This window comes from Garra rufa, chromosome 20 (assembly GCF_049309525.1).
Source record: "Garra rufa chromosome 20, GarRuf1.0, whole genome shotgun sequence".
NCBI lineage: Eukaryota > Metazoa > Chordata > Actinopteri > Cypriniformes > Cyprinidae > Garra > Garra rufa.
The window spans coordinates 41,827,798-41,836,925 of record NC_133380.1 but is presented as its reverse complement, the minus strand read 5'-3'; the positions used below and the strand labels follow the sequence as shown (position 1 = coordinate 41,836,925).

Below are 9,128 nucleotides of genomic sequence, written 5' to 3'. Positions count from 1 at the left end.
GCATTACTTAGGTGTGATGTGACTTTGTATGATCATATATATTTGGGTCATTGACGTGACGCCTACATTTTTTGTCCGATTTATTTTTTTTCTGTTAAAAAATTGGTTTAAATGCAAAAAATATGCCATATGTAAGAGGTACCTCTCCCGAATATGGACCAATTTTAACTTTTCTAAAAACATAAGTTATTTGTAATTTTTTTGTTATTCAAAGTGTCAAAACATCATGTGGTGCGACCGTCCGGCCATAACTTTTTTTTTGGTAAACATCTTTGAAATCACCTTAAATTTATTCAAATTAATTTTCTGCACTATTTGGCATAATTTAGGCAGTGTTTTGTAATTGTGTATAAAATTGCAAAGCATTTGTATTTATATTTCCATCATAATATACAAACAAACTTTGTCCGATGATTTCCATTTTATAAAATATCATGTGGTGCGACCATCAAGAAACTACCATTTTGGGACTTTTATGTTGAAATCCATTCAAAGACAGGATGTTGCATCATATTGCAATTCTGCCAAGGAGCAACTGAAGCAGAAAGCAGGTGTGTAGCTCTCTTTCAAATTTTGAATAAAAATACTTTTTTAACAGCTGTTATGTAGTGACCACATTTGGATATCATGTGGTATGACCTTAAAAAAACAATGAATATTAAGTTCTCTCTTCAAATATATATTTTTATTATAAATTCCATAGTAGCATTCTTTGGAAAAGCTAGCTTATTTTTTTAGGTGGCCAGTCATGTGCCTGTAAATTTTAAATGAATTTGAAAACATCATGCGGTGCGACCAAATATCATGTGGCGCGACCACTGCAGAGTGTTTTTCATGATAGATATATGTCCTAGATAGGAAGGTTTTCTAATTTTATATTCAATTAATAGGTTAAATACATAAAGTACTTTATTTCAGTCTAATTTGGAATAGAGTTTAGGCAATTTGGGTCATTTTTTAAACATCTATATTTTAGATGGTTTATATTTAATCTGTGTACAATATGAGGGAAAAAAAGAACATTTAGAGCATGTACTTTCAGTTTGGTAATTATGCATGCATGCATTCATTCGTTCATTTAACTATTTTAATTGATTTTACCAGATGCCACTGTCAAGCAAGGAAAAAACCACTCGCCATAGGCAGCATGTTAATTCTGACCCTGCAGCAAGGGCAGAGTACCTTGCTAGGAGAAGAGAAAGGTATTTTTATTTTTTAATTATTATTAAAACTATAAATAAAGCATTATGAAGTTGCTTGTGTGTATTTTTCATTAACTGGAGAAAATGCTTTTTTTTTTTGGTAACGTATTCATGCACTGGTCAGTAAAATAGACTAAACACAACTAATTTATGGCATGATGCTAAATTACATTACTGTTTCAGCTACCAGAGAAGAAAACTGCAGGGAAAGATTCCATATGTCAAGTCAAGTGAGATGCTAGAGAGACAGAAAAAGAAACAGAGGGAGAAATGGAAGGCCGCATCCCAGGCTTACAGGGAAAGGAAGAAGATGGCAAATGCTGTATTAGAAATGACGCCACCATCTGTTGACAGCATTCCAGCAGATCTGATTAATGTAGATGTAGCACAAGAGCAGCCAGAAAATGCAGGTCAACCTGTGATAGGCCCCATACCTCTGAATGACGATTTTAATCCACCAGTGTCCTCCACACCAGAGAGAGATCAGAGAAGGAATGTATCTTCAGCAGAGAAATGTAACAAAAGACTGCAGAAAGAGAAGCGTAAACTGAAAAAGCAGGTTTTAAAACTGAGGAAACAGCTAGCAGAGGAGAGAAAACTAAAGGATAAATTCAGAAAGAGTGAGAAGAGGTTAATAGCAAGACAAAGGCCAAGCCTAAGCCTAAAGAAAAATTCAAGCAAAGAGGGTCTAAGAAACTGTCAGCACAGAGAAAGCAAGCTGTTATCAATTTTCTTTCCAGAGATGAAAATAGTCGTCTTTTAGCCGGAAAAAAAGACACCATCACCAAAAATAAACAGAAGAAGCAAAGAAGAGTTCTAACGAAGCCCCTCACTGAGCTCCATGCACAGTATCAACCAGAGGTGGAACAGTCTCTCTCCATATCTTACAGACAGTTTGCAAGAAGACGGCCTTTTTATATCACAGAGCCGAAGACCAGGGATAGAGAGATACATGTGCATGTGTGGAACATGAGAATCTCCGGCTATTGGTTAACAAACTTGCCAAGATGGGACTGCTGAGGACAACCAGCATCTCAGAGCTGATAAATATGATAGTGTGTCACCCTAAAAACAAAGCATGCATGTATCGTGTATGTCCAAAGTGCTGCTTTGACGAAGTTGAATTTCCAGAGACAGCTTGTACTGAGGTTCGTTGGGAACAATGGGAGCAGGTAAAGTCAAAGAATGGAGAGAAAACCTTTGTAAATGTTTTAAAACAAACACACACAGGGACAATCCAGGACTTAAAAGAGCTGTTCCTCAAAAGGCTAGAGACTTTAGCCGCACATCAATTCAACTGGATCCACCAAACTGAACCGTTTCGTGACCTAAAGCAAAATCTCACTGAATTTGAAGCGGTTCTTCATATTGATTTCTCGGAAAACTATGCCTGCAAGATGAGTACAGAAATACAAGCTTATCATTTTGGGGGCAGCCGAAAACAGGCCACAATACACACTGCTGTCCTCTACACAGTCCATGGCACCAAATCATATGCAACACTGTCGGAAAGCCTTCGTCATGATGAAAGAGCCGTGTGGGCACACTTAGAGCCCATACTGAAAGAGCTTCGGGCAACCTGTCCACAGATTACAACTCTACATATAATCAGTGATGGACCTGTCACACAGTACAAGAACAAAACAAACTTCTACCTCCTTAGTACTGTGCCTTTTCTTTCTGAGTTCAAGCATGTTACATGGAACTATTCTGAAAAGTCTCATGGAAAGGGTGCCCCGGATGGCATTGGTGGTGCTGTAAAGAGGGATGCAGATCTCTATGTCCAAAGAGGAGGTGAGCTGCAGACTCCACTGGAAGTGTATGAGATGCTGGCCAAAAAATCCAAGTCAACTATTACTTACTACTGGATAAGTGAAGAGAGCATTCAGAAATATGATGAGATGATTCCAGGAAAATTGACAGCTGTGAGGGGCACCTTAAAGATACATCAAGTTTTGTCTTCACAAGTTGCACAAATTAGTCATAGGGAGGTGTCGTGCTTCTGTAAACATACAGAAATGAAGACATGCCTATGTTATCAGCCAGTAAAAGTAGACCTGAGCAACACTGTGTGCCAGGCCGAGGATCCCTCAAGCACTCCTGAGCCACCAAAGGAACAAGCTAGTGTTCAAGACTTGAGTGGCAAGTTTGTGATTGTAACGCATGATGAGCTTCCATATGTAGGCCAGGTCCTTGAGGTTGTGGGAGAAGATGTGCAGATTAGCTCCATGCGGCAGTCGGGTACAAAGAACCTTTACATGTGGCCACAAACTCAAGATGCCATTTTCTATGGAAAGAATGACATTCGTGCTGTCATTTCGGAACCTGAGCCAGCAAACTCCCGCTACTCTAAACTGAACAGCCGAGATTGGGAAATATTCCAGAATACATGGGGTTAAAATAATACCTACTTTTAGTGCCATGTTCTGCAAATACCCCTCAGTTTTTGTTTGTTCATCAGTTGTACTGTTAAATTACATCTGAAGGCAAGTGTTTACTTAAATCTGTTTGATGTTTTATGATGTTTAGTTATGATCATACTAATCGTTAACATACTGATACATGATCGTTCCGATCAAAAAATATTTGTGATGTTTTATAAAAATGTTTACTAATGTTTGTGTTAATGACATTTCTGTGAAATTTGAATAAAATGTAAAAAGTTTAAATCTGTTATTTTTTGTATAAGATCTCTTTAAATAGATGTAAGGTCTTTGTGTCATTTGGAGCGACCATTCATCATGTGGTGCGACCAATAACAGCAATAACTGTATTAAATAAAAAAAAATATATATATAATTTATGTGGCTGAATATGAATCACTGCCACAATATGCTTAAGTAAATGGTATTTTTAAAACTTTTTTATCAGTTTTATGCAATTTACAGAGAAAATAAGTCTGCTAACTACATTTAAGGTGGCAACTCTGAAATTCTAGAACAAACGTGAGATCGTTATTCGCAAAAAAACAAAAGAATTGCAAATACTTTGTTTCTAAACACTTCAATTACTGAGAACATATAAAAGAAATGTTAAGCATGTTAAGGGAATTAATTAATTTTAATATAAATCATGGTCGCACCACATGACATTTTTTAAGGCTGCGGCCAGTTCATCGAGCTGAAAAAACTATAAAACCACTTAATTTAAAATTGTAATATGAATTTAACATTCTTGTTGTTTGAACAACTACAAAAGATGATATTAGTTTTTGCATTTTAAAATTTGCTTGTTGAAAATCCTTATACGTCAATGACCCATTTACTTCCATATCTTCAACTGTATTTATTTTATTTACTCATTGATTTTTTCTTTTTCTTAATGTTGAAGTGACTCTCTGCCCTGACATTTACTATTAAAATGTATCCAAGAAAAACTCAAAAAAAAAAAGAAAGTGTTCAAACAAACTGTTTACAGCAAGAAAAGACTGAAGTTGGAAAAACAATCTTTTCCAAAACCTTTGAAATAAATGGTAAAACAGAGATCGGGTGATAGTTTTTTAAAACAGACAGGTCGAGTGAAGGCTTCTTGGGGTGAGGTGTGACAGTAGCCACTTTCAAATAAGCAGGAAGCACACCTGTTAAAAGACACTTGTTAAAAAAGGACACTAGGCCCGGTCCGACTGAATCAACAGTTTGTTTTAGAAATCTAGGATGGATAACATCATATGGAGAAGAGGATGGTTTTAGTTTAGCAATAGTGTCTTTGAGTGACTGAAGAGAAACTGGTTCAAAAGCGTTTCAAGATGCAGACAACGGCGGGGGAATTATAAGCTACCAGTCTGGGTTTACTTCCTTTGTCCTTAAAAAACCTCGAGAAGCTTTCACATAGAGCGACAGAGGCAACTGACACAGTATTTACCGGGGGATTGTGAACAGAATTAATGACAGAAAACAAGATCTTAGGTCTAGAATGATTGTCCCAAATTAAATTGGAGAAATAGGTCGCCTTAGCTGATTTGGCGGCTCTCTGATAAGCCAATAAACTGTCTTTGAACAGCTGTAATGAAATGTGTAAATTGTCTTTTTTCCACTTTCGCTCAGCCTTTCTACATGTTTGCCTTATGAGTCTCAGCAGTATGCCACAATTGGGATTTAGGTTTGTGCTTAAAAGGCTTCAACCACTAGGTGTCAGCAGTGTTATAGTCTTACCTGTAGAGTATTGATCACAAATCAGAAGTGGAGCTGTGCTATGCTGGATCAACAAACATGACACATGCACTTGATAATAAATAAAGCATCTTTACTTGTTTGTGAGCTCTGCTTAGTGTGTAATCCAAACTTTGTCTAAAGTAGATGTGTGTGGAATCTGGTTTAATAATGTGGAAGATTATTCATCTGTTCAGGTAGGGTGAGGACAAATATAAAAACTCAAAATAAGTCATTTCCAAACCTAAAATACATATTTTAGATCGCTGTTAGTTTGATCATGAGGTTTCCTAACAGTGGCCATCCTTCACAAAACTTAACATCTACCTCAGTTTTATCCCAGGTAGACTGCAAAATGTTTCAATGCAAGCATTTCAGTCAAATTTAATTTATAGCCTACAATATTTCAAACCCCCATGGGAGAACATTAAAGCAGTGTTTTCAACCTTTTTTGTGCATTTAATAATCGCTCCGCTCCATCTCCACTCCTCGCTCACTGATATCAGAAACGCCGCTCCGCCTTCGCTCCGCGTAAAAAAAAAATCAGAAATAATGTTTGAAATATAACGGTCCTGTTCATAACACATATTAAAATAAAAAATACTAAAACAGAATAACAGGAGAGTTTGGAACACTAGTGTGCAAACTTTGTTCCTACCACATACCAAGCTAATAACATTGTCAGCATTAAAAGAGTATAATTGCTGCTTTATGCAGTGCAAAGTTTTTAATTAAAATATTACGTTATTTTACCTACGGATTACTGCATTTCTTACAGATTTCTGCTTATTCGAAACCGGATACCATTACATTTGTTTTAATGCATTATTGATAGAGCGACTGCGTGTGAATAAGTGCTGTACCTGTTTAAATCATGCTTTCACCTGAAAATATTTAGTATCTAGAAGGAACAAACTAATTCCTTGTGAACTATAATTTACCGGTCATGTCTATTGCCACCGTCATCATAGCCTAAATATTCTTTCTGATTTGAGTGATCCATCTCCATCAAGCTAGCCTTTTGATGGATTGCATCAAGAAAGACTGTTTAAAAACACAAAATTGGAGCGCAACCTGTCTTATTACAACATTGGTTTATAGACATTGGTTAAGAAAATGGGATTTAATACATACAGGATATTTGTATTATTTAACTTTTAGTTATTGCAGGTTTGCGTTGAATTTCACAGTTTTTATTCATTGAGGAACACTGTATGTGTTCTTTTAGAACTAAAGTAACATCTCACTCACAATTTCTCTCAACATGGGGACAGGAGAGCTTTTAATCAATAAATGGGGGGAAAGTGAGAGGGTGCTCGCTGCAGAGCCAAATGGGAGGAGCTAGAGCTCTATCTAGTGGGCGGGATTTGATACGTCATTGGTCCAGATGCAGGTAGAGTCCATTCGAACTAATGTACAACCTGTATGCTGCACGCCGTGCACGGTAAGAAATCTGAACTGTACTTTAAAGATAAACTGAACTTTGAGATGTGTTTAAGAAATTATATACATATACATACACACACATATGTACATATATATATTTATATATATATGTGTCTGTGTGTGTGTAGCATAATGCATAGCCTATCACATGAAGGTTGAGTACATTACAAATGCCTACAGTGCTATGGCTAAAGCCAGGGGTGCCGCTCGCAATTTTGGGCCCTATGACAAAATATGAGGTTGGTGAATAAAGGCTTTGTGAATAAGCATACGCCTTTCTTTTGGAAAAACTTAGTGAGTAATTGTCGGCCCATTTTCTCTCTGCTCTGCTCTCTGTAACCTCGCTTGTGGTTTCTGATGATGGATGGGCTGAACCACCAGAGAGGGGTGGAATTTCACTGGAGATGCAGAAATAAGCCGTGATTTTGTTTTATTAGTACCTCTTTTGTAGATACTTTTTTTTTTTTTTACTTTAATAAAGCAGATGGGAATTAGAATTGTCCTAACTTTCCAGCAGTCTGTATACCCAAAATCCCACGTTATCTGCTGATAATGACATTTTAAAATGTACAGGAGCTCTACGCTAAGCTCACAACTGTTAAACACAGTGTAGGTTACTGTCAAAAACTGTCAGAAGTAGCGTGAATGGCGTGAAAATTAATTAGTATATTTTAGTATAATGACTTAGAAGTATAGGCCCTATTTTCTGTTTTCTTCTTACCTACTCTGCGCTACTGTCCTCCGATGCAACAGACGAATTTAAACCTTTCGAGAATATTTCATTTTTATGCATTGGACAGCGTCTGATTTTAAAGCCCTTTTTTTTTTTTTTTTTGCTTTGAGTTATTCGGCACTGCCTTTCCTTTTTTATGGCCCATCTCTGACAATTAGCTTGTGTTGCACTTACTGTTTGACATTCTTGCCAGATTTTGATTACATCCGCGTAACCTCCGATTGGGCCAAATGCTTAACATTTTGTTATTATTATTATTATTATTATTATTATTATTATTATTACTATCATCATCATATTCACATCTTGCAAGATATAAAAGCTGCCTGCATGTAGAAACAAAACATACTAAAAAAAGTTTTTTTTATGAATGGTCCGGCCCTTCTGACATTTGCCAGATGGCCAAACCGCGAGCACCACTTGGAAAAAGTGAAGCCCAACACTGGCTCTGTCTACAGTCCACTTCCACGTCACACACTCTGACGTCAGCACAATGTACTTTTTAAACCAGAAAGATGAAAATAGCGCAAAAAAAAAAATAGTAGCCTAATAATAATAATAATAATAATAATTAACCAGTTGTCTCTAACAATTAATATTAACAGATGCTAACGTTGTTGTCTATGACATGCAACACAAACACTGAAAAACTCATGAAAAATGGTGTTTCATAACCCTTTTAAATCACCGCAACAGTTTTTCGCTAGCGGAATCAAGAAAACAGTCCAGAGTAGAGCTTTAAAACACTGAATGCCGACTGTAGAAAGCAAAAGCCGAATCTCTAAAGTTACACACGACATTGGTATACACTTTTCTAACTTCAATAGCACTTACAGTCACACAACCAACTGTATTCATGCAGGTGTCAGGAATGATGCACACCTTTTCTATTCACCACATTCAATGTGAACTGGACAGCAATCAGGCATGCAGCGGCTCGGTTTGCCACGTTTAACACGGAAGCTCCGACACAACTGTGTTCAACACTTCGCTGTTTCAGAACGCTTCACTATCAGAGGCAACATTATCACAATATATGACAGATGAATAAAGATCTCGGAACTTACATTCACATTCTTGCACAAAATCAAACGTAAACTGAAACCGCTCTGCTGAACTTTTTCTTCTGGTGTTTTTTGTAGTGATGTCCGGTTCGCGAACGAATCGTTCTATTTAACCGGATCTTCTTAGTGAACCGGTTGAACCAGTTCACCAAATCGAACTGAATCTTTTGAAACGGTTCGCGTCTCTAGTAAGCACTAATCCACAAATTACTTAAAGGTTTTTACTTTTTAACGTGCCCGACACTCCCTCTGATTCAAAATAAATACATTTCCCGAGTTATTCAGTTACTCAAACAGTGTTTGAATGGATGTGAAAAGAGAGCTGATGGTGCGCATGAGCAGAGCAGCTGCCAGAGCGATTCGTTCTCGAGTCATGAATCGGTTGCAGCGGTTGTCGGATCACCAGGGCTGTATCCGAAATCCCCCCTATATCCTCATTCACTATTCCCTACATTAGTCCACTCATACAGTTCACTTGAAGGAGTGAAAGAAAACGAGTGAGTGAATTCGGACACTAAGTGCACCGGAAAGACTG

General features: G+C 37.1%; 1 protein-coding gene across 1 annotated transcript in view; it reads right to left on the bottom strand.

The window, feature by feature from the left end:
• LOC141293953 (NACHT, LRR and PYD domains-containing protein 3-like) overlaps positions 1 to 8,680 on the bottom strand; it is a 35,221-nt gene extending 26,541 nt beyond the window's left edge. The window contains exon 1 of the mRNA XM_073826026.1: positions 8,597 to 8,680. The gene's annotated coding sequence lies outside the window, so the exon portion shown is untranslated. The remainder of the gene's footprint in view (positions 1 to 8,596) is intronic.
• Between the last annotated feature and the right edge of the window lie 448 nt (positions 8,681 to 9,128).